The sequence below is a fragment of the Nannobrachium achirus genome (genome assembly GCF_963921795.1).
Source record: "Nannobrachium achirus genome assembly, chromosome: 4".
NCBI lineage: Eukaryota > Metazoa > Chordata > Actinopteri > Myctophiformes > Myctophidae > Nannobrachium > Nannobrachium achirus.
The window spans coordinates 55922693-55945664 of record NC_137813.1 but is presented as its reverse complement, the minus strand read 5'-3'; the positions used below and the strand labels follow the sequence as shown (position 1 = coordinate 55945664).

Sequence of the window (22972 nt, the reverse complement as noted above, 5' to 3'; positions counted from 1 at the left end):
CTGCTGAAAACTGCTTCACACCCAGTTATTTGTTCATGAATATTTTTGAAAACAAAACAAAGCTAAACAAACACATGCAGCCCTCTCTCTGCATGTGCACTGTAACTGTAGTAGTAGCCATGGGTTTCTGGAAGGTGGCATACGTGTTTCCTCTTCCGGTGTCCCCATGCGTCCCCCTCGTGCCGCTGGGCCCGCCATATCTTAATTTAATATAGGCTAATTTGATATAGCCATGCAATCAAACCAAAAGCTCATAAAAAGTAGTTAATTCAGCATCACACTCATTTTAACCAGTTTATCCATATTGTAGAATAGATGTTGGCTATGAAAAGCAAACACCAGCTATTTTTGAACATTTATTTTTTTAAATCTTGAAAAGCTACATATATAGGCTATCATTTTGGGAGTCCTTCATATGTAAAAGTTTGTCAACCACTAGGGCTTACCACTATTTTGAAGATGTTTTATGGATAATTTAAAGCTATACTGTGTAAGATTCTCAACTAGTGGTCAGTAGCCCTATAGCAAACCGCGGTCGCGTTCGCGTCTTTCGCCCGTTTTTCGTACCTTCACACCCCCGCGTCTGCCTCCACAACGCCGAGAGCTATCTTTGGAGGGGTCCCTGGTTCCTGTGCGTTCAGGCATTCCGGAGAAACGGACTACTTCACCCTGCCTGGTAGGCGAGATTACCTTTTGAGTAAAGAGACACACGGGCGACTACAAATATGGCGACCCCACTTCAAGATGCGCTGTGATTGGCCGGTAGTGTACCATGTGTGCATGATCGGCGATGTGATTGGGCAACGTATACACAACGTATACAGATGATGCAGATTACGTCAATTTTGCGCGAAATCCGGTCCACGGCCAGGATCATAGAAAACATATAAAGAGAAGGCTTCAGAAGCTGAAAATAACGGAGTGGGTGTTCTAAAACTTTAGCGATTTAACAGTTAGGACAATTTTAAGATTTGTTTTATAAAAAAAGTTACATGGTACAACTTTAATGAATTCATTGATTATTAATTATTACTGTAAGTTATAGTATATGCCTGTCAAATAAAGTAGGTTATATTATAGCATTTGTAGTGGTAGGCTATAGCATATAGAAGTAGCCTACAGCAAATCATGTAAAATCCTAAATGGAATAACTCAAGTAAACTATTAAGTGCTGGATGTAATGCCAATGAACTCTTGTTCACAATGCTGCATAGTGCACTGGTCTGGTGGTCAGTAAACAAAACCATTTTGCTTCATTATTTTCCCGTTGCGCAATGATCGCTATGCAGCCGCCGCCCCTGTTCCCCGCTGGGAGGAAGGAAAGGAACACTAAATGAAAAGCACGTTTATTTCACATTTTCACCGCTTATAGCAGAGGCAGAGCACAGAGCCTCTCGCAGTCCTTTCAATTACTCGGCAATAATACGACCTGCTGGAGCATCCCCCCGCACCGTGACGGCGTCACCGCGACGCCTATTGGACCGCGCGTCTCCAGCGGCGTCAGTTCAGAAAAAGCTAAGGTATGGCAACATGACTGGTGTCTTGCACGCGCGCCCTCAGACACCAGTCATGTTGCCATACCTTAGCAACAGGCACGATTACAGTACATTTTATTATTTTCCCCTGTAGCCAACTAAGGTATGGCACTATGGCAGCTGCCATAGCTTGCCATACCCATATCCAATTGAAGCCTCTGTGCGTCTCACCATGGGGAGGGGACTGACTGACTGACTGACTGACTGACTGCGCAGTCACCATCACACCAAAACGCACCCACACACAACACAAAACAACAGCGCACACGCCACGCGCGCGCACTATCTGCTCCCTCCAGCCTGCTGGGTTTTGCGTGCACACCGTGAAAAAGAGAGAGAGAGAGAGAGAGAGAGAGAGAGAGAGAGAGAGAGAGAGAGAGAGAGACCTACACTAGGGTCGGGGGAACCCACTGTGGAGCGTCTGACAAGAAAAGAGAGAGAGAGAGAGAGAGAGAGAGAGAGAGAGAGAAAGTTGCCAGTCGACTCGTCGCCACCAACGCATCGTGTCGCCACAGCTGCAGCGGGGACCCTTCTCTCATCAGCTGTTCGTTGGCTACAAGGTAATTAAACTACTCTCCTTGCGTACAGGCTATTCCGTGACAGTGTGGAATGGAATGGACATTATATTGTCATATATTCCTATTGGCTGTGATGATACATTTACATATGGGGTTTGCTTTTTGCTCTCTGGCGCGAGGCTATAGTATAGCTTGGAGAAACGGAATTGTTTAAACAGGGTTTTTAAAGACATGCCTGGTGTGTGTGCGTGTCGCTCATCATGACAGCTTGCTGTTGGTTGTTCTGTGGTCTGTCAGTTAGACCAGCTGTGTGGTCAGTGCTGCTGATAACACTGTCAGTGACGCGGCGGGCGTTTGTGCGTTCAAGTGGCCGCTGTGGGGTCGCCTGACATTCCTCTCTGTTTGTTTCTCTCTCTCTGTCTGTCTGTCTGTCTGTCTGTCTGTCTGTCTGTCTGTCTGTCTGTCTGTGTCTCTCTCTCTCTCTCTCTCTCTCTCTCTCTCTCTCTCTCTCTCTCTCTCTCTCTCTCTCTCTGCGGAGAGCGAGCAGTGGTTCACACCCTCCAGATGTTGGGGTGACTGAGATGCTTGAATGCCTGGCGCTCCTCAAGAACAGATCACAGATTGTCATGAGGAATCTCTCTCTCTCTCTCTCTCTCTCTCTCTCTCTCTCTCTCTCTCTCTCTCTCTCTCTCTCTCTCTCTCTCCTCTCTCTTCCACTCTTTCCACCTCCCTTTTCCCCTGTCTCTCTCCCATCTCTCTCCTCTCTCCCACCAGTTAATTCTCACCCTCTCTCTGCCTCCCCATCGCCACCCCCCCCCCCTCTCTCTCTCTCTACCTCTCTCTGCCCCCCCTTCCCTCTTGTGTACACATTCTTTGGCTGTGACAAGTGGGTGTATCAGCCAGAACTGTGTGTGTGTGTGTGTGTGTGTGTGTGTGTGTGTGTGTGTGTGTGTGTGTGTGTGTGTGTGTGTGTGTGTGTGTGTGTGTGTGTGTGTGTGTGTGTGTGCGTGCGTGCGGGCGTGCACACACAGTGTGCGTGCACTGTGTACGTGTCGGTGTGTGTGACAGATCGAGAGCAGAGGGGAACCTGACCACTTCACCTGTAATGGATGACAGTCTCCTACGTTGCCAAGATGTGAAATAAAATTGTGCTCCTGAAAGAAGGCTTTCCCGCTGTGCTGTGCTGTGCTGTGCTGTGCTGTGCTGTGCTTTATGCTGCTGATGGACAGACATAATAATATAAGACAGTCAACCTTAAACACTCTGTTGGCCTGGTTCATAGCTTTACAACAACAACTGTATATCATGTAGTATAGGCTTATACGTCTATCTATAGAGTCTGACCGATATATGGGCCTTCATCGCCTTCATCGCAGGGGGCTATTCTGTAGCCCACTGGTTCCTAAATGTTTTCATGTCAAGAACCCCTAGCTCCTTTCGGAACCCCTCACTCCACTGTGTAGCAGTGGAGTGAGGGGTTCCGAAAGGAGCTAAAGAACCCCCAAATATTTAGTCAAATGGTGACTCATAGGTTAGCGAAGAGTGCCATCTAGCATAACAACTGAAAACACAACACAAGTAAAACGCCTTAAGGGCGAGAAGTGACCGCAGGTTGCGGGGAAACAACATAAAAAAGATAGTCAGTGTAAATCTGGCAGTGTACTGTACACACACACACACACACACACACACACACACACACACACACACACACACACACACACACACACACACATACACAGAGACTAGGGCTGTATTGACTCAGGATCAGCTGAATGCAATCAGTGCAGTGGAGCAGCGCAAACGAGACAGTGTGTGTGTGTGTGTGTGTGTGTGTGTGTGTGTGTGTGTGTGTGTGTGTGTGTGTGTGTGTGTGTGTGTGAGTGTGTGTGTGTGTGTGTGTGTGTGTGTGTGTAGAGGTCGCAGTTGAGTGCAATCAGTGAAGAGCAGGGCAAACAAGACAGATGGCATTGGATTTTTTAAAAACAAAACACATCATTGGCAGTCAATGAGTCAAGTGAATATTCCAGAAGAAATATTCACTTTGTGATACAAGCACCATGTTCGTCCTTTGCTTGGCGAAGATGACCAGGTGACCTCACAATGTGTTGTGGGTGCGAAGATGGCTCCTTGCAACCATTGACCGTTTGCAGTGAAGGCGTGATGGTTGGGGGCTGGCTGGGTGAGAGGGAGGAACTGGCTCTGGTCTTGCAGAGCTGTCGCTTCAGCTCAGTTTCATAGATGTGGCTCTTGTCCGACTGCAACACCATGCTTGACTGCAATGGGCCAGTTGGAGCTTTGTTGGGCATAAGCCCCCCAGGTCTCTGGATCCAGAACACAGCTTTTGAGACTGGCCTTTAGGGTGTATTTTTTTCCGCCACGTGAGCGCTTGCCCATGGTGTAGTTCGCCGTACAGCAGCCTTTTTGGTATGCTTTCATATGGCACGCCGCAGACATGGCCAGCCCATCTCAGCTGGGGGAGCACTTGAACATGGCATAGATATGCTCTCCATTTCAGCCCTGTGGAGGACCTCAGTGTCTGGGACCTTGTCCTGCCATTTGAAGTTGAGCAGCCTCCTGAGGTGTCTCATATGAGGCATTGAGCTGCTTTGCATGCCGGCTGTACAGAGTCCATGTCTCACAGGCGTGCAGCAGGGAGGCGAGGACAACAGCACTGTAGACTTTCCGTTTGCTGTGTAGTTTGAGCCCTCTACGCTCCCAGTGCAGAGTCTGCCGAAGGCAGCGCTTCGATGGGCTACCCAGTGCTTGACCTCCTCATCAATGTTGCCCACGCCAGACAGGGTGTTACCCAGGTATACACACTTTTCAGAAGCAAGCAAGCAACACATTTGACATGAATAATGCCTAGGAATAATGCTTTTTCCACAAATTGATATTTTGCATTATTCTTTCTTCAACCAGCCCCATTCCCTCTGCTTTCCTGTGCTGTCATGTAGGTGCGGCTATCTAATTGCATACTATACTGCACAACTAACTAAGCTACTAGTTGGTGTATATACAGGATTAGGATTAGATAGCATTTGGGGCACAACATTTTACTGCAACTACAGTTAACTTTTTCCCTGCCAGATGTTGTTATTTATTATTGGGTTTTGTGCCAGCAAAAGCACCTTACCTTTGCGATGTTATAGACAAAGATGTATTATTATTTTTTTCATTATTATTTTTTAATTTTCTCCTTAAAGAGGTGTACCGTGGCTCTACCAGCAGTAGGGGGCAGCCTCATGCAAGAATTAATGTGAAAATGGTCTCAGTAGGCTCTCGTTCGTCAAGGCTGCTCAGTCGCTACAGAGCAATAGATCCAGAGGAAATCACATGGAAGTGTTTTGTTACTCCATTGATGCTAACGTCCAGTGGGTTTTTGAGAGTACTTTTACGGGAGCTGTTTCAACGGTACACACCCGCGCGACACCTCATCAGTTTACAGACATCAAACCAAGGTACAAAAGAACGAGCCAAAGAACGTACAATTGGCATCGCGCGGCCGGGAAAAATGGGGCGAACGGAAACGTTCAAAGCGTTGATAGAGTTAATAGACTACAACTCCAATGAATACACTAGCGTGTGAACTCCAGAGTATGGATGCTAAAGATCAAGTGGTTTTGATGTAGAGATAGAGCATTGTGTCCCCCAATGCTCCCATCACGAAAACGTGTCAGTTAGGCCTGGGGCGGTATCGACATTTTGTTACCGCGATTACCGTCTTCCCATTTACCGCCGGTACTGCGGTAATTACCGCACCCCCGTATCTATTAATTAAGGTTCGGCGATAAGCCAAAATATTGCAATCATCTTCCCAAAAGTCGCCTCTCCACAGCCTGACTGCCCGAGTTATACTTCTCCGTACAGCACAGCGGGTATGGCTTTGAAAGGAGCAGATCTACAAGCTCACAACACATCGCATCCGCGACGCGTTCTGAGCTTTTAGATCTGCACTGTCGGGTTACCATAGTAACGTAGGCTAGCTACTTAGCTTTTCAGACACAAACAGCTGTGTGAACAAACCAGAAGAGGACGGGTAGTCAGATCGTGTACAGTGATTCTGTAAACTCACGTCACATCTCAACTCTCAAATCGCAGTGATTGAGTGCTGCTATATACAGGTTTTAGTTACAAGACTTGACAGAAAAGGTTATAAAATCTCCGACGCGCCGACAGACGGGGCACAACGTGCGACGCGGTGGAAAAAGTAAAATAGTTTCATTTTCGGTTTTAGTCCACGCGGCCCGCGCTCCGCCAGTAATCCGTATGGATAAAAAAAGATATGCCACAACACAAGGTATGTATTAACATCCTTGTGTCGTGTGGATTACAGAGAAAGTTTACGCTGCTCTGTACTCCTCTACGCAGGCTGCCCTGTGTAGGTCTGACTGTCTGTGTCTCTGAGTGAGAGTGACGTATGTGGCTTCCAAACTGTGGTACACGGCCCAGAGCAGAGCGGCATGGAGCGCATGCGGTCCTCGCTTCTCCCCTGTTTTAAAACTCGCTGGTTTTCCAATAAAAAATAGACTTTTTTAAGCTGGGCAACCAGCTTCGGTAATCAGGTCATTTTCTTAGACGACCATTGATTACCTCTTCTGGATAGGCTATCCATGTACATGGTACTGAGCTAAGGGCCAATCGCAGGACAGTACCCCAGGAGTGCCCTTCCAGACAATGGGGCGAGAGACCCTAACCCTGTTGGCAAAAGTACTCAAATGTTTGTTGTCCCTGCTTAGCATTGACTTAGCATTGACAACATTGTCATGATCGTAAAACTATCTAGTTTTAACGTTCAGAACGTTTTCTTTTTGGACAATAAAACATTGACAGCCAGGGGGAAAAAAATCCATGAAGGACACGGAATGCAATCGTTCACTCGCCGTTGGAAAATTGACTTATTAGACTATTCTGGATGTGTGGCTAACGGCTAACGCTAACGTTAGCTAGCGCTAGCTGCAGGCTAACGCTGGCATGTTATACACAATTACTCATGGAATAAAACGGCGACCCAATTCACTAAAATGTGATAAAGCCACAAAAGCATCTCAAAATATCTAGGCTACATTTCACATAAACGCCAGAGCTTAACTCTGCATGTAAATAGGACTTTTTTTAATTAATGTGAGAGATCGTGACATATTTTTGTTGGTCCTCCCAGAATATGGCTAACATGCTAGTCCTAGCCAGCCTGTATTAGCCCTTTGTAGCCAAATGCGGTAATATCGAGACTCCATTACTTAGCGATATTTATTCCGGTATTTATTCAGTTAATTTAATGCCACGTATGTTCCAAATGAACAATTATTAACCACGTAATGTTGTTATAATGATTTAATCTATTATTTATTTATTATCCCGTTTTCTTCTTCTCGGGCTTTGGAGGAAAAAATGATCCGCTTGCTTCCTGCCTGGAGGCGTCTGTGACTTCCGCAAATGCTGCGGTCCTTTCCTTTGTTGTTGAGTTAGCTTAGCATTGAATAGAACAGTATCCACGTCCAGAGCGTTTTTTTGGACAATAAAACATTGACAGGAATGACAGCCAGGGGGAAAAATCTATCAGAAGGACACATGGAATGTAATCGTTCCTTTGCCGTCGGAAAGTTGACTTATTAGACTATTCTGGATGACTGTTTATTAGTGGCTAACGGCTAACGCTAGCTAGCGCTAGCTGCAGGCTAATGTAGCTATCGTATAAACAACTGGGTTACTGGAATAAAACGTGATCCAACTCTATTTTTGCCAATCTATGAAAATCTACAAGCTCACAATGCGAGGTGGTTGAGCCTGTAGATTGTGGTTTATTATCAGAGTCAGATGATCCTTCACGAAGTTACACAAACACTGAGACCCAAGTTACACAAAGCACTTAGCATAGCTACAGTTAGCTATCTTAGGTGTTAATGTCCAGTTTCGAGCAGTAATTCACACAGTTACTGTGTGTGAATTATTTAGAAACTGACCATTAACACCTGAAGACTATTGGCAAACGTGGGCTTATGACAGCAGAACAAAGGATTACATTTGGGCATTATGAGAAAGAGATAGAATAGTAGTTCTCGTTTATTGATACCAGTGGTGGAAAAAGTACTCACATACTATACTCAAGTAAAAGTATCAGCACTAACTAAAGTTTTCAAGTAAATGTAGTGGAGTAAAAGTATGATATTTGGATCCGAGATGTATTGTGGAGTAGAAGTAAAAGTATTGGAAATAGGAAACAGGTACAGTACAGTACATGTAACGGAAGCTTTTCCCCAATAAATAAAAAAATACATTCACAACAAAATACATGCTAACTCGGTATCATAGCTGTATGTCTATAAGCACCCACACCACAGTTGCACATAATTATTAATTAAAGCATAGCTGTGTAATTTGAATAGCCAATGTGTTAGTTTCGAGGCAATTCACAGTTATTGTGACGGTGATAAAACAATAGAACTCAAGTATTGTTTTGAAATAGGCCAATTTGTTAGTTTCGAAACAATTCACACAGTTACTGTGTGAGTTAAAGTGGTTTATGTATAGGCCTATTTTATATTATAATTTGTAAATAAGTTTTGAAATAAATGTGGCCTAGTGGAGTAGAAGTTAAAATATTGGAAATTGGATTTACTAAAATAAAGTACAAATAGCCAAGTTCTCCAAGTTAGAATGTATGTACTTTTCCAACACTGTGTAAACGTTTGTGTTCTCATGCCAATAAAGCTTCTTTGAATTGAAGATTGAATTGAAGATTGCTCCCCATGTGGCGGAGTACACAATAATGGTAAATAAAGTAGCTTACTCTAAAAGAATCCATCCATCCATCCATCTTCAATCGCTTATCCAGCATCGGGTCACTGGGGTAACAGTTCCAACTGAGATTTCTAGAGTTCCTTAATAATAATAATTAAAATAAACAATACTAATGATTATAATTGCGACCGTCAGGTCGCAGTTACTATGAAAACCTCCACCGCCAGTCTGTCCGTCAGTCTGTCTGTCACGTCACATCACACTTTTTTGCCCCTATCCATGTGAAATTTTCCACACACAATCCTTGTCTGCCAATCCACAACCTCCACCCTTCCAGGGACCCCCGCAGCTCCAGGGACCCCCGCCAAATTTTTTAAAACACATTTTTGAATACTGCTCCTACAGTTTTTGCCCTAAAATCACACAAATCGCTACACAGTATGTCTACACTTATCTCATCGACATGGATCTGTCCCATATAGCGCCACCATCAGGTCGATTTTTTAACACATTTTTGGACCTAAACTTTTTTTTTTCTAATTTTCTTTTCAAACTTTTTTTTTTTTTCCAAAAAAAATTTTTTTTTCAAACTTTTGAGACCAGCTCATAAATTGACTGTGACATCTGCCCAGCTTATATATTGACTGTGTCAATTCTTGTTTTGTCCTTTTTTACCGCGGTAAGCACACTGACACCGCGGTAGACCTCGGTTTACCGCGGTACGGCGGTACGGCGGTTACCGTGTCCAACCCTAGTGTCAGTTCTAGTTTTCATTTATCTATTAAGGCTGCAACAAGTAATCGATTAAATTGATTAAAATCGATTGCTAAATTTGTTGCCAATAAATGGGATTATTTTTTGGTAACTTTGCGGGTGTTTGTCCACTAAAGTAGAGCAATAAACCACTTTAGAGGTTGCAGTTTATAGAGTATTTTATTATGGCTGATGGGCCAGCGGAGTGCCTTAATTTAACATAAATGTTCTAATTGAAAGATACGTTGTCGTTGTTGTAGGTACCATATGTGACATTTATTTATTTTGATTTGCAATTTAGTATTTTATGAGTAGTAGCCTAATCAGCAGCTGAATACTGATGTTCTTTTGAATTCATTATCCATCTTTATTTTTAGTTAAAACTGCAAACAACATACTAAAATTAAATGCATAAGCCAAATAAGAGCCATAATCCAATTAATCAATAATCACCCTATTAGCTGATTATGAAAATAACCATTAGTTGCAGCCCCTATTATCTATCAAATGCTGCTAGACAGGTTCAATGGTCTGAATTCAGTGCAGCCTTATTTAAGATTCTAACCAGACTGTCTAAGCACACTCACTTATTGATTTATTTCTAATACAGTGGCCTCAAGGAGTAGTTGCACACCCACGCACGCATTCACAGGCACACGCACGGTCACAGTTGCACACTAAGCTGTATTACACTCTGTGGTGTGTGTGTGTGTGTGTGTGTGTGTGTGTGTGTGTGTGTGTGCGTGCGTGCGTGCGTGTGTGCACGCATATGTGTGTGCGTGCATGCATATGTGTGTGAGTGTGTATGTGTCAAAAGTTTGTCTGGAAGTCCAATTTAGCTTGCACTGCATTCATCAGAGAGCCGGAGGAATGTTCCCTTCATTAAACACTATGTATGGTGGGTCAGTGGCCTACTTGGGAACCATGCAAGCCAGGAACGATGTAAAGGCAGACACATACAGATATTCATGTCGTTTTTTTTGTTGTGTTTTTTTCTCAGAAACCGTTGGTCTGATTGAATTCCCACGTGGGCGCTGAATGCACATCCCGAAGTTTGAAGTTGTTTGGTTGAGTTATTAAAAAAAGATTGTGATCTCGATTCAGACACCTACGCAATCTCATTTCTAAATGACGCAGATTCCGTGACGTCATGCTGTTTTTCATTAATACTTAATTTTGACATGTTCGTCACTGATGTCCCGTAGGTTCGTTCGGAATTCCCTAGTTACTTAATAACTCTCTGGAATTATTTCGATTTCTAGAATTACTTATTGCGACCGAAGGTCGCATATACCCTGAAAAACCGTGTCGCTTGAGTGACCTTCCTTCCGTAACCTTCCTTCTGTAACCTTCCTTCTGTACGGGAGTGATGTCAGTGTGATGTCAGCGAGTTGTGACATCACTTCCTGTACGGGGCGGCTACACGAAAGGTGGATAACACTATATATGGAGATAGTCCAGTCCATCATGTCATATGGCACTACCGTCATAGACAGTAGCCAAAAGAGAAGGATACACAAGACTAAGAAAGACAAAAAAAGAGAATAATAAAAAAGAAAAAAAAGGAGGAGGAGGATAAATATACCAAAAGGAGAGAGAAGAAAGGGTGGATGAGGTACAATGTGTCTCAGAAAAGAAAATGTAACAAGGAGGTGGCAACAGGGCGGCTAGATAAAGTTATAGGCCTGGATCCGACTTTAAGTCGACGCACAGGATTCCAGAAGTGCTTATTAGCGCTTATTCGCTCTTGTATCAAACTGGTACTCGAAACGTTCTTAGAATTTAATATATATTTTCTAAAGTAAATATGGGGGCGGCTGTGAAAAAAAGAGAAGAATAAAAAAGAAAAAAAGGAGGAGGAGGATAAAGATACCAAAAGGAGAGAGAAGAAAGGGTGGATGAGGTACAATGTGCGGTATCCTCCTTGTCAAGCTCGACATTGGGCATTTGGACCTATACATGGAGAAATGGAGCGAACCTGTTTGGCCTAAACATGGAGATGTGATACAGAATGACTCATATATGGGCATAAAAAGTATGTCATGTGACATCACTTCCTATACAGACAGTCAGACAGACAGCCATTGACTCCGGCCTAACAATGGCTACCGTCTATGACGGTAGTCCCATATGACATGATGGACTGGACTATCTCCATATATAGTGTTCTCCACATCTCCATGTTTAGGCCCTATCGCTCACACCCTAGGTGGGGTTGGCGATAGGGCCTTTCTGTGTGGAGTTTGCATGTTCTCCCCGTGTCTCATAGGGTTGATACCCTCACAAAAACATGAACAAACTCCCCCGAGAATGACAACAACTAGAATTGTCAGAGAAACGCTGTGGTTGGCCAGATAGTCAAGAATTGGCGCGACCTCGCCCTAAAGGGCGAGGTCGCATTCCACCCTCAGGTGTCTTACTAGTGTATTAACTCTATGCATGCACACTCACATTCTGTGAATTTATAGACACATTAGTAGCATGTACAGACAATCCCCCCTTTACACCCCTTGTGATAATATACGACAATAAAGTTTGAAGTTGAAGTATTTTGAACCTTAAGAACAAACACATACAGTAGCTCTGGTGCAACGGCGCTACAAGGACAACTATGTCATCCTACCAGGGAAGGTCAGTGTCTTTATTGCCTCATTTACCACGGCCATCTTACCATGAACAGTTATCTGCCTGGAGACACTTGGGGCACACAGGGTCCCATTTGTCATAAGAAAAAAGAAAGAAAAAAGAGAAACATGTTGTGAGCTTGTAGATTTGCAATAGTTGCATACATACATTTTGCAATTAAATTGTGATTATTATACATTTCAGACGGTATACATTTCCTGAAAAGGGAATCCATTACATTTATATCAGTTTGATCAGACAGGGATAAATCAGAAGCATGGATAAAATGGGGGATATCCCCTATGACCAAATAGGGGACTTCAAAAGCAGAGGCAGGGTTGATCCCCCTCATATCGTGTCTTGCGAGCCAGACTTAGTCTCCCACAACTTCCAAATGTTTCCGTCAGATTGTCTGGAGCACCGGAAGCTCTGACAATGGTCAAGTGATCAAGCGGATGTGCTTGATTTCCGTTTCGTCTTTACAGTCGCGCACATTCCTCATATAAATCAAAATCATCATCCAAAACCATCTAAGCTCCTCCCAATGTATGAATGAATGAACCATTGTAAAGCACTATGAGTAGGCTACATATACAAATGCAATTCATTAAGCACATACAGTATTAGCTTGTTGCTTATCTGAAATGGAAATTCCAATATATTATATGTAAAGATATTCTTTCAAATATATTTTCGTGAACAGAAATGACGAACATATGAGGAGGCGACTCTATTATAGCATTTGCAGATAGTGGAATATAGTTGTCTGGCTACGTGAGACTACCTCATCTCTCCTGCATTTCCCACCCTGTGGGAGACAGATTAGTGTACCATGATGACACAGACAGTGGGGTGTACAGTATGTCACCACATATGACACAGACAGTGGGGTGTACTGTACACCACATAATGACACATGTCTTGTATGCTATTATGGAAAATATTCATATCCAGTCAGGGTGAAGTGTTGACATTTCTATTAGGAAGATTCGAGCAGAGTAACAGCATTACAGATTGCATAGCAGGCCTCCTGGCCTGGGCTGACAGCTCCTCCGGGGTAGAAGACTCTAGGTGTTATCTTGGACACCTCTTATACAGAGAGAGGTTCTCTATACGCTTGTACACACTGCAATATATTTGCAGATGTTGTCATCTGCCCATTTGTCAATTTGGTAAAAAGAAATTGGTTGAATGGAACTCATATTTTGGGACCATCACTCCATTGTTCACAATGGTTTGTAATGCAGGCTGCTATCCCAGGAAGTCATGTGATCCAAGATGGCCGCGGTGTGAATAAGGTCTATGGGGGTCGCTCTTGGCCATTAGTCCTTTGAAATGTCCTGCAATGTGTGACCCCTTATCTGTGATCAATCGTGTTGTGAAAAACACAACGATAACATGACAGCCGATTTCAAGAAAGAGACTTGTGTAGTGTGAAATACATGAATGATCCAATGACTCCCCGACACTTCAAAAACTTGCAGTGTGTACCTGGCTGGCTTAAATGGTGGATAATATGGACAGGCACCATGTATACTAAGTGACAGTATGCCAAAGACATAGCCTACAGGCTTGTTACACTTACAGTATGGACACCATCAATGGTATTGCTGGATCAGCCAAAAGAGAAACGTGTAGTAGAAATACAGTATAGACTCTGGAACAGTTGTTGAATGACAGTAACAGGAGCTGTGAAAAGGCCCCTGCTGTGAAGCTAACACTCTATGGTCCAAAATGCAATTACATAGAACTGTATGTCACCATACATTGTATGACACAGACAGTGGGGTGTACTGTGTATCACTGCTGTACAGTATAACACCACATATGACACACAGACAGTGGGTGTACTTTATTAGTGTATGTGTCTTGTATGCCTTTGAGGGTCAATGGATGAGTTGACAGCGGATAGACATTCCACACTGGTCCTAAAAGCCCTGTATTTAAAACAAATAATAATAATTAGATGGTCCATTTTTTTATATTTGAAATAAAAATACAAAATTTAACCCAAAAATAAAATACAAATCTTTGAAAATGTGCACAAAATAGACAGAACCAACATTTTTAGGTGGATTTTGTTCCTTCTACCGTTTCCTCCTCCATGTATGTAAATCCCTCAGCATTGCCCCGTGATTTCCTGCATTCACCGTGAAAGCGCTTTAAATCCATTTAAAGGAAACGTTCCATTATGTTTCGGGGCAACTTGAAGATACAAAAAAAGAAGAAAAAAAAAAGATAAATGCACGACTATGTTCACTCAGCGCATCTCATGTATTGAATTAAAATATTTTAATGCATATAAAATGAGCAATACATTTATTTGGTTTGGTGATGAATGGATCTGTTAGGTTAGGTGTTCATTGTGCACATACAGTAACACTGGGATTTCACAAAAACATAAATTACCTCCTCTACCACACAGGAGGCATTTCAAATCCATATAGCACATAAAAGCCAATCTGGGAACCCATTCGGTAAGAACAAAAAAACATTAAAGTGTTTATGAACAGGTTTACTACGGCAATAAAATAATAAAATAATAAAAAAGTGTAAAGTTTGCCAAAACCTCATTGAGTTCCATTGAGATAATAATCTATTGATGTCAGTAGACATCTTCTGGGCCATTAATTAATAGGAAGAGCAACTTCAAGGAGAATACGAAGTGCGTGTATCAAAACAGCATCCCGGTATCGGCAGTGGAAGCTTGTGATTGGCTGAACCGGAGGTAGGGAGCGCTGTTCCCCTGGACCGCGCGTTGGTGACGAAATTCGGGGGGCTGAATATTTACTATTCTGTCCATAACGGCACATAAGTCGGTAACCGCGCTGAGTCGGCTCATGTGACCGTCCCAACGCTCGACTATGCGATGTTTCATAACATATATAATCATAAACATTCTATTATAAGGTAAAGTATTATACTTAATAATTGGGACTAATTAAGAACCATTAGTTATAATGGGCCTACATTTACAGTAGTTTAGGCATTTTGGTTTGATAAGGTTGTGGGCAGAACAATTTGTCCTTGTTTGTTATTTGACTATTTTTACTTTAATTATAATTAAAAACACTTTTGAATTAGTGAATTAGTGATTATAATAAATAGCCTATGTCATGATTGCTAGATCAGATTGTGTTTATAATGTAACGCCGGCGTGCCTCCGTCATCTCCACTGAAAACAAGCGCTCCCCCCTTGTTCCATTGTCGAAACCGGGATGCTGTTTTGATTCACACATCCGAAGTAGACTTCATTTCCAGCAAACAAAGTTTAACCCTTGGTAGAAACAGGAACTTGGTTTGGCTCCTCCCTTTTCTTAGTCCATGTTGATGTAGATTGGTACAGCGGTTTGCAAGGTTATCCCTGCACAGACAATCAGACGGAGACAAACAATAATCTGCCCCTGTTGCCTGCCTGCATGCGGCAGGCAAACAACAGATGGTAGCTGAGGTGGTGGAGGGTGAGCAGCCATCCTTTAAAGAACAGCCGCAGCAGCCAGCATTAAGCAGGTAATGAGCAGCAAGGAAGAGGTCAGACATCCCTGTTTAAATGAGGCTGCCCCCTTAGTGAAGTGTATCTGTGATGATTGGTTGAGAATGGGAGAACATTAAGCTGTGGCTATAGACCGTTTTCCCGAGTGCTCCCCTGTAGAGAGTGCCGCCGCCATTTCTGCGATGTAAACCTCAGCCAGTGTTGGAGTAGAAGTAAAACTATTAAAAATGGGAAATACTCAAGTAAAGTACAAATACTCAAAATTGTACTTAAAGGGGGCGTGACACAGCCAAAACAGCTAATTATGGCTATCAAATTAGCCAATTTTTTTAAATGTACATGTACCCCCATGTTAAATTACCCAATCAAATTAATTTATTGTAGTTACTGTACTGAAAGTAGTACTTTCTGTACAGTAACGGCAATACATTAATTTGATTGGGCTAATATGGGGGGAGGAGCGGAGACTCGCGGAGTCGAGTATCCATATCATTATCTTTTGAAACTGCCCCAAAAAAAGCTGTCCGAGGTGTGTTTCCGACTTTCTAAACCAACTTTAAAACTATCAGTTCTAGGGGTAAAAATTATATAGCATTCGCTATAAAATCAACTAGAAATTCGCGGCCGCTTTGCGGCCGCTCCATTCCTAGGACTTCGCGCCCTCCGGGCGCTCAGGCAGGACTGCTCTATATTTGATCAACATAAGGGTTTAGGTTTTAAATCAGGTGCTGCTGTTTTGGTTGTGTTGGAGACAGTGGAAAAGTACTGGGAATTTGGAAAGATAATCTACTGTCCCGTACTGGGAAAGATCATAATGTCTGCACTACACTGTCCCTGCCACCAGGGGACACAGTAGGCCTACTACACTCATAAGTACACTGCACCGTGGAACTATTTGTAAGTCTGTGTTTCGGCCGGAAGGTTTATAATGGACGTACTATGATGTAATTCGCGTCATAGCATTAAATTATTGTTTTGTTTAATTGTACATCGTGCAAGTACAATACGTTCAGGGAAAGCAGCTAGGAATGTAGGGGAGAAATGCAGCGATGTATGTGTGAAAGGAGGAATCTGTAGAAGCAGTGGTGTGAGAGTCTATCAATGACATGCTTAAACAACACCAGGAGCTGGCCTGTCAATTAGTAGTGAAGATGGTTAGACCGATAAAAAAGTACATGTCTTCTTCAAAAAAGGTGTCAAAAAAGGTGTACGAGGGTCAACACGCTTCTCTCCGTCTATGAGACGGTTTTGTCGGCCATACCCTGCTGTCTCTTACCCTAAACTGACTGGAGCACCCGGGACACCGGAGCAAGCGTAGAACGACGAGGGTCCAGTGATCTCCTCCTCCTCCTCCGCAGAGGAGGTCCGTGGCTCATACACTCTGTGTGTGTGTAGCCTGTGTGTGTGTGTGCTTTCGCGTGTGTGTGTGTACACACACAATAGCTCTTGCAAATAGCTGTGCGGTGCAGTGCTAGCCGGGCTACACGCTAACAACAAGGCATCACGTTGTGCGCGGCACCGCACGACGGACGAAGTATACATTGCGCGGCACCGCACGACGGACGAAGTATACATTCACTACTAACTGATACGGCCCCGCCTCCTTTTCAGACTGTTTGAAGAAACACCACGTGACCTACTGTATCATAATGTTAAATTTCGGCCGGTGTCGCCACTCCTTTAAGTACAGTACTTAAAGGAGTAGTTCATCCCCCAAAATGACTTTTTTTCTATTGATTAGTCACACCATGGAGACTTGAGTTCAATAATATTGTTTTGTATTTGTCGCATTCCTAAGACAAAAAATTGTATTATAGTAAATTACCGGGGACTGCCCCAATGCCCCATAGGTCGAACTCCTGTTGGTTCGACTGAGGTTAGGGTTAGGTTTAGGCATAGTTTTACTGAGGTTAGGGTTAGGGTTATGGTTAGGTTTAGGTGGTCGGACCAAAGGGAGTTCGACCTAAGGACATGTTACCAAATTACCGCCATTGATTCTGGATGGGGACCCAAATGCATATGGGCCTGGATGGGGACCCAAATGCATGGGCCTGGATGGGGACCCAAATACAAGGCCCTGGATGGGGACTGAAATGCATTTGGGTCAGAATCAATGGGGGTAAATTATAACCCTAAATTTACCCCATTGATTCTGACCCAAATCCCCATCCAGAATCAATGGGGGGTAAATTTACTCTAAAAACATTTTTGTCTTAGGAATGCGACAAATACAAAAAAATATTATTGAACTACTCCTTTAAGTAAACTAGACCTTACCCGTTCGAAGATATGTGCTCCAAAATATGTGCAGAGTGTGGGTTGTGGGGAAAGTTACTGTAGCTGGTGTGTGCGTGAGAATATGTGGGAGCATCATAATGTAAGGAGCAGCTCATGGAGGAGTGTATATTTATGATGGATACAAATAATTTAAAATCATTTTTAGGTGAATAGAAGTATGAATGCACTTGCTCCACAAAGTTTTTTCATACCTGTTGGAAGATGAGACACATCAAACGCACCTGGTAAAAGAGAGAGAGAGAGAGAGAGAGAGAGAGAGAGAGAGAGAGAGAGAGAGAGAGAGAGAGAGAGAGAGAGAGAGAGAGAGAGAGAGAGAGAGAATGCACATTCCTAACTGTGAGAGAGGGGTGTGTGTGTGGGGCTACAGATCCCATGGCCTGGAGGAACGGACCGTAACCCTGACAACAGGCTAAGAAAACGCTAATAAACAGCTTTAATTTGGGAGAAATGAAATTCGGGCTCTGTCACCGTTGGTATAATGCTAATGGCCAATACCATGTGAACTTTGGGATCAGTTGCTGAAGCGAGTGAATAGATAAACGTAGATAAGCGTGAGCGTTAGAGCGTTAGAGCGTGAGTGTGTGAGTGTGTGAGTGAGTGAGTGAGTGAGTTTGGTGGTTTATCTGATAGATCTAGGCTACGTTACCTTACACTACTTCTTACACCGCAGAAATGGCGGGTGGCGAACTCTTCAGGATGTCGCTCAGGAAATCTATATAAGGGCTATAAGGGCTGACACGATTACGAAATTTAAGTTGACGATTAATTGTCAAACAAATATAATTGCGATTAACAATTTAATTGTGTTTTCAGCATTGAACATTGGAACGGAGGAATAACAAATTGAATTCCTGTTTGCCTTTTAGGTTTCATAATAAGAAATTGAACAGGTCAGATATGACATTTAACTTAAAGGAGAATTCCTGACTAGCCATTTTACCGCGTTAATCTGATGTTATGATATCCCAGAACCTTTTTTAATTTTTTTATCTCGAGTCCTTGGCAGCAAAAAATCAGCCATTCTAAAACGGCTAGTTCCATTCCTTTATTCCGATTGGCTGGTTTCTCTTAAATTGCTGTGGTGTATGAGACTATAACCCACACCTTGAATCAGTTTACATCAAACCCAGGTGCGTTATTTCTTTCCGCAGTGTTCCACAGTGCACCAATTATCTGCACCTGTGTTGTTGGCAAAAAAAGCTACTTTCTTGTAGCTGGGAACTTTCTTGCAGACCTTGTAGTGAATTATTAGTGAAATAGAACAGTTTTAATTGGTACGTGTCTATGATTTTTCATGTTGCTATATTGTAACCGTTTTAGAAAAGCAATAAGCCACGCGAGGCATATGGTTATCTGTATTTTATATAACGGCTGAGAGGGTTGGAGACACTCGGCTGCACCTCGTGTCTAACCACGCTTTTCAGCCGTTAATAAAATACCAGGTAACCACATGCCTCTTGTGGCTTATTGCTTCATTACGGTGCGATCAAGACCCGTCAAAATACATTTTTGTTGCCAAAATCAACTGTAGATTTAGTCGACTAAAATCTTTTTGATATTCAGGCCTATTCGACTAAAACTAGACTAAAAGTGACTAAAATATGACTAAAACTAAACTGAATATTATTCAAAAGACGATGACTAAAACTACATAAAGATTTGCTGTCACTCCTGGCTGTATGTTGAGTTGTTGACTAGGAGTCCTGTTTACTCTGCTTATTCTGATTACACACCTGTAAGTCTGGATGAGAGTGTATAATACAATGAAAATTGCACATGGTTAGTATCAAGTAGGGTTGGGTATCGTCAGCGATACTTTTAATGGTATCGATTCAAGACGTCGATACTATCGAGTATCGGTTCAGGTAAAAACGAACGATACCTTGTTTCGATACTCTTGAACACACCCCTGGACGGTCGCATCTGTAACAGTTGGGCTACTGAAAGTTTAATGACTGCTTTAGTAGGCTACACTCATTAGCCTACTGTGAAAATAGCCGACAATAGCCTATAATATTTATTATTATGATGCTCTAACGTCTGTTCTAAAATAGCTGAATGACTGGCTTAATAACCTATTGTGGTGTGTAAAATAGCCCATAGAAAAAGGCAAATAATAATTATAATAATAATCGAAAATCGTATCGTATCGATTCCCAGGTATCGAAAAAAGTATCGTATCGATTCAAAGGTGAACGATACCCAGGCAACAGTTGGGCCACACGAGTCAACTACAGTATGGTCGTGAACTGAATACATTGAGTCTTTTGATTCCTGCATGGATATACTGCATGCTTGCCTGTGATTTGACTCTGCCGATCTGTGCACGTGTGTGTGTGTGTGTGTGTGTGTGTGTGTGTGTGTGTGTGTGTGCGTGTGCGTGTGCGTGAGTGTGTTATGCAGTAGAAGGGAACACAGCCTTCTCTGCATTCAGTCTCTCTGAATATATAATACAGTATTTTGAGCATGATAGAGGGTGATGCTAATACTAATGCGTAGAATTTGTTCCCTTTTGAGCAGAATGGAAGCGTTCCCCTGACATGCAGGTTAATATGCTGGCCTGGGGTCAGTTCTGTGCGGTAGAGTACATAATTCAACCTGGAACATTTCATCCAAATAAAAAAAAAGAAAAGAAAGAAAAGAAATGTCAGTCTCAAAGGGCTGCAAATAACGGTTATCCCCACATTATTTCGAGGGGTCCCCAGAAGATTAGCTTAATCATCTGCTAATTAATCAACATTGTTTTCTCACTCAACGGTAAACAATCCAACATACAGTATAAGTGTACAGTATACAGGGTATCTGCACATTTAAAGAACAACTCCGCCCTAAAGGGCTCATTTTCCTGCCCCTGTTGTCCAGTTTCCCCAGCAGAACCCAGCAGCTCTCATAGCTTAGAGTGGAGCCTATAAGCCTATCGCTGTTACGCTATTTGTTATGGTCAAGTATTTATTTTATTTTTTTCATGAATGTGTTACTAGTTGTCATTACAAACACATCCATACCATCGTTGTCCCGCCAAAGCCATCACACTCTGATAAACAGATGTTATGCTTTTATGTGTTGTACTCCAGGAAGTCCAGGAAATGATGCCCTGTGATTGGCCAGTACAGTCACTTTGATTAGCAGTTGTGCTGAATGCTCAGTTGCTCACACTGAATAATGATTTATGAGATTGTGGTGGCTCGTGTGGTACAACCAAGGCATGGATGTGTTTGTAATGACAACTAGTAACACATTCATAAAAAAAAAGAAATCCCTTTTGACAGCAACAGATAGTGTAACAGCGATAGGCTGTTTGGCTTTTAGGCTCCACTCCATGCTATGAGGGCTGCTGGGTTCTGCTGGGGAAACTGGACAACATGGGCATTTCTGCCTAATAGACCCCATGGACAGTCCTTTTGGATCAATATAAGTAAGAAAATGAGCCTAGAAGTGATTTAGGGAGGAGTTTAGACCCCATGGACAGTCCTTTTGGATCAATATAAGTAAGAAAATTAGCCTCGAAGTGATTTAGGGAGGAGTTGCCCTTTAAGGCCTTTTTATTAAAACCAAATTGGCCAAATTATGCAATAAAGAGGCAAACATTGTGAAAATCGCTTGTAGATGGTTATTGTCACTATATTTATCTGTCTACCACATGAAAATAGTCAACCTACAAGCTCACATAAGTTCACCTAATGTGCAATATAATATCAACATCAAATTCAATATGGAACACTATGTGCTCACAAATCACGAGCTTACATGTGAGTGAAGTGGCAGACTTTCGACTTTCTTCGAAGTCCTCTAACTAAGCCTGTTAGGTTTCCTGCATAGGCACTACATAGTGTTTTCTGCCACTTCATTGAACGCCTATTTTATAGAACAGCTTCTTGGTGATCTGACGAAGATGTAATCTGACATCGAAGTAATTTTCTGTACTCTGCGCCTTGATAAGTAAAAAGGCTCCATTCATCCGAGTTGCTCCAGCGCCTTCAGCTATTCAAGATTGGTCTTTCTTTGAAAACTTTAAACTTGAAAATTTAAGTATTGAAATGGCTAATTTATTGATGTAATCGATTGGCTGTTGCACGCACGCGCACACACACAAACGCTCGCTCACTCGCACAGCACAGCACAGCACAGCACATGGACCTCAAGACGTTATACAAGGAGATGTTTGCAGGTGTGTTAATTAGCCTGTGATTGGAGGAGTGGCTCCATGGTTCACTGATTAGACAGCCCTGCTCTGCCAATCCATGGGCAGAGATCCATTCACCCGCCGTCCCATAATGTGACGGCCTGCCGAGGGGAACTCCGCGCGGGCAGCTGTAGTGTGGTACCTCGGCTCGTTGCCATGACGATTCTCAGCACGTCTCATTTGTCCAGGGGGAAGGGGGGGCGGAGAGAGAGAGAGAGAGAGAGAGAGAGAGAGATAGAGAGAGAGAGAGAGAGAGAGTTTAAAGAAGTGTATGGTGTAGTGTAGGTGAGAAAAAATGTGGTGAGGATTAGGGCTGTCACGATTACGACATTTTACCTGACGATTAATTGTCACTGAAATAATTGCGATCAACGATTTAACTGTGTATTTGTCGTTGACAATTACATTTCTGTTTGGCTTTTAGGCTTTGAAGTTGCACATGGCAATCATGACACATAACCTAAATATACAAAGAAATATTTGACAATTTTATACTTAAAAAAGAACATTGATAGTGGAAATAGTCGATCTACAAGTGTTGTGAGCTTTGTAGATCTGCTATTTCCACTACTTTTTGAAAGTGTTTGTAACTATATTAACATTTCTCAACATGGAAACGATTATGACGATTATGCAAAATAATTACGATTACCTCAAATAATTGCGATTAGACGATTATGTAATAATTGTGACAGCTCTAGTGAGGATTTAATTGAAAGAACCTTTTTCCATCCATCCGTCTGTCTCATGTCTCTCTCTCTCTCTCTCTCTCTCTCTGCTATCCAAATACCTAGCCAGAAGCCGTGAGTGCATCTGTGTGTGTGTG

General features: G+C 42.7%; 1 protein-coding gene across 2 annotated transcripts in view; it reads left to right on the top strand.

The window, feature by feature from the left end:
- The first annotated feature begins 1977 nt into the window (after positions 1-1977).
- The window catches only part of jupb (junction plakoglobin b), a 135926-nt gene continuing 114931 nt past the window's right edge, over positions 1978-22972 (top strand). For both annotated transcript variants that reach the window (XM_080724556.1, XM_080724555.1), the window contains exon 1: positions 1978-2095. The gene's annotated coding sequence lies outside the window, so the exon portion shown is untranslated. The remainder of the gene's footprint in view (positions 2096-22972) is intronic.